General features: G+C 37.4%; 1 long non-coding RNA gene across 1 annotated transcript; it reads right to left on the reverse strand.

Annotated features, from left to right (window-relative positions):
• Positions 1-438: 438 nt before the first annotated feature.
• LOC139832218 (uncharacterized) lies at positions 439-2,861 on the reverse strand. Its single transcript, XR_011746920.1, has 3 exons — positions 2,728-2,861; positions 1,601-1,766; positions 439-895 (listed from the first exon to the last, which is right to left on the reverse strand). It is a non-coding gene; the product is annotated as an uncharacterized lncRNA (long non-coding RNA).
• Between the last annotated feature and the right edge of the window lie 573 nt (positions 2,862-3,434).

Below are 3,434 nucleotides of genomic sequence, written 5' to 3' on the forward strand. Positions count from 1 at the left end.
GCAGATACAAAGTAAAGTTTGACAAAAGAAAATCTCCGGTATGTTCACGGTGAACTTCCCCGTGTTCAAAGTTAATATTAACAAAAAATAAATTTCCAACTTGTTTTCTAAATTTTCTAGAAGTGAACTTATGATGTTCACTGAGTGAACTTCTGTCCGCTGTTTTTTCTTGATGAGGTTTTCCTACAGTGAATATTGCCAATAATTTTTGTGAAACCAGTTTTTGACAAATTGAACTTGCCAATAAAATAGAAGTGAACTACAGTTTCTCGAGTATATCAGTATATCATCAGTGGTATTTTTTCACACATTTTTTTGTTAACTTTCAAGTGCATAGGAATTGAACTGCATTACAGAAGAAAACGAACTCCCTGAATTGAGTAAACTTTATAGACGAAGTTAACAGTCAAGTTCTCAAAAGAAAAAGAAGGTGAACTGTGGTGAGCTACTTATATACATACAACTAAAATGCCGAGCTACACAAAAGTGGACTGTCCAGATCACATAGCTAAGCGCATCCATCCTCGTTGCCGCACATACATGTATCTATGCGCACAGGAGCGTTTTCAACAAACATATGGCATTCATGAGAACATCATAAACCAGTAGTACCAAGTGTGTGTTCCTGATGGCCTGGACAAGCATGTATTCAACTAGCCAAAACCCAAGACCAACTGAGTTAAGCTTGGGAGTGAGAGATCTGGGGCAGCAGCGGGATTGGGAGGTCGCCAACTCCTCGAATGCTGACCACGGCATCACGACTTCTCCAACTACAACGCAAAGTTTCCTTGAAGAAAGTTGTCCAGAATCTTCATTCACCTCCATAAGCTCATAAACTAGTGCAAATTCTAAATAATCTTCACAATGAGAGTAAGTTCCTTTTGAAGATGCACACCTGTACAATTATATAGTCAAAATGAATTGCTGATCATGAAATTTTGATCATAATAGTTAAATTTCCTCTAAATAGTCAACATAAAGACAAAAGCTACATAACAAGGAAGATTACTTTGGTTAGACCTACCCAAAACTACCAGTACACGGTGAAACATACCAGTACCAACATTTGTCTGTGATAGTTTAATGTAGTGAGATGGTTTAGACTGAGAAGTGAATTTATGTTGCAGTGAAGCAAAAGAATTTTTATTCCAAATTGCAGATGATTTGTACTGCGCAATGATCAGTTTTTTGAATGCAATCCTCCATACACAAAGCTGGTGCATATCCAGAAACAGGAAAAGAAATACTGGCCTACAGAAGTATTTTTGCAGTAAAAATAAGTGAACGTCTCGAACAGAAGATTCGAACTTCTAGAAAATAACGAATGAACTTCCTACTTTGAGACAATAAAATGTGAAACCTTTTTTGCCCCAACAGAGTGAATGTCCTGAAAAGGAGAATTAATCCTTTTGTCTAACTTTTAGACAAAATATAAAAGATGTCCTGGTGAACTGCACTAACAAATAAAGCTCGAAGTGAACTGGCGGATAATAGTTATTTTCTAAACTTCATTGTTCACCACTAGCAAACTACACAGAGTTACTAAGTGAACTGCCACTTCAAGTCACATTTATAGCGTTGAAATAAGTTCGGGTCTTACCAGCAGGAAGTCCATGCGAGTCCAGCGCCCAGGAGGAGGATGCCTGCTGACACCATAGAAGATAGCTTGTGGACTCTCGGTTATTCTAATAAGTGCAGAAAAATGGAAGGTACGTCCTTGTCCTGGCTGGAGATAGGCAGCCCCATAGTATTTACCTAGTTTTTATCTAACAAAACAAGATGTTGTTAGTCAACTTGTCACATAACTCTTTACTAATAATTGTTCGCTTTGTAAACACAAATTATTCGAGCATTGCCTTTAAGTATGTACAAAGCCAACTTTAGTATTTTTGTATCTATTGAACTTCACTTTATTACGGAGTGAACTTCAATCTACAACAATGAACTCACTATGAGCATTTGACCTGTTTCATGTAAAACTGAAATGAACTACCATGTAGTATAAATTGAGATGTCTTCATGTTCGAAGCGAACTGTTAAAAAATGAACTATGTAATAACTGAACCACTCACAGTGAAACTATGAAAACCGAACTACCATGCAGCCTATGCACTTCATGTTTCTTTGGCAGCAGAGCACGAAGTGAACTATGAAATAACTGAACCACTCGATAAAATGAAATGAACTGGATGAAAAATAAAAGTGAACGTCTACGGTAGATAAAGTGATTTTCTTTCTTTTTCATCTATGATAGAATGAACTCTTTTCAGAAAATAAAAGAGTTACTCCCGTAGTGGACGAACCGAACTTGTGTCTAAATTAAAAGTGAACTTCGCAATTTTTCTGTTGTGTGCTTTTGTATCAAATCTAGTGGATGAAGGAAACTTCCAAAACAATAGTAAGTAAACTTCAAATGTGAAAGACATGAACTTCTATCTTTAAAGCTATCAAACTTATCCATAATAAATTGATGCAGAGGATAAATGTCCAGTGTATAAATTAACTAGAGAGACAAGAAAACAATTGGAGATAGAGGTAGCATGCTCAGATGCAGAACTGACGCCTTCCTGATATATACATGTGGACTTCTCTCGTGAAACAAGTGCACTGCTGCAGAGGATAAATGTCCAGTGTATAAACTAAATACAGCAAACTTTTAAACCAAGCTGATGGTTTAACACTGTGTGATTCTGATAAAGGAACAGTGTTCTGCTAGTTTACACGCACCTGCACTTCCAGTAAGGGGGTGGGACTGGTGCGTCCGCAGGGGCAGCGAGCGAGCTCGGAGCTTGGTGGACTCCGGTGTGATTCATGGTGGACTCCTGATGGGGGCGAGGTGAACTGCCCAGATGCAATCACCTGATGTAAAACAGGAATAAAATGAGTACTCAATGCCCTATCAAGGTGATAGTTTCAGATGTAGTCCAGTATATAGTACAAGCACTCCTAGTTCAAGCACAAATGCTATCGCCACAGAATGACAAAAAAATGATAAGCTTCTAGTTGGTAATTCCTTAAACAGATTAAATGCTATGACACGTGCTCATTCTATTTCACCAAACTACATTAGTAGTTATTTTCTTCATTCTTAATAAGTGGACTTCATACTGTTTACCTTTTTCTAAGTAAATAGGCGTAATGAACTTTCACACAAAATAAATACGAATTTTCACATTGAGAGATAATGAACTTGGACGAGAAATTGGTGTGAACTTGCCGATTAGAATAATTGGCATAGCGAACTCCCCAAAAAAGAAGAGGTGAGCTTCACGCATAGATCAAATGAACTTCGCCTATGGAATATATACATCAACAATATTCTAGACATTCGCTACCTTCTATTTTCGTCTGAAACTAAAAGTGAATATCCTGATACTAAAAGTGAATCTCCTGAATGGGCCAAAGTGGATTCCGCGGCAAAGAGAAGTGAACTT

Source organism: Lolium perenne, chromosome 6 (assembly GCF_019359855.2).
Source record: "Lolium perenne isolate Kyuss_39 chromosome 6, Kyuss_2.0, whole genome shotgun sequence".
Taxonomy (NCBI): domain Eukaryota; kingdom Viridiplantae; phylum Streptophyta; class Magnoliopsida; order Poales; family Poaceae; genus Lolium; species Lolium perenne.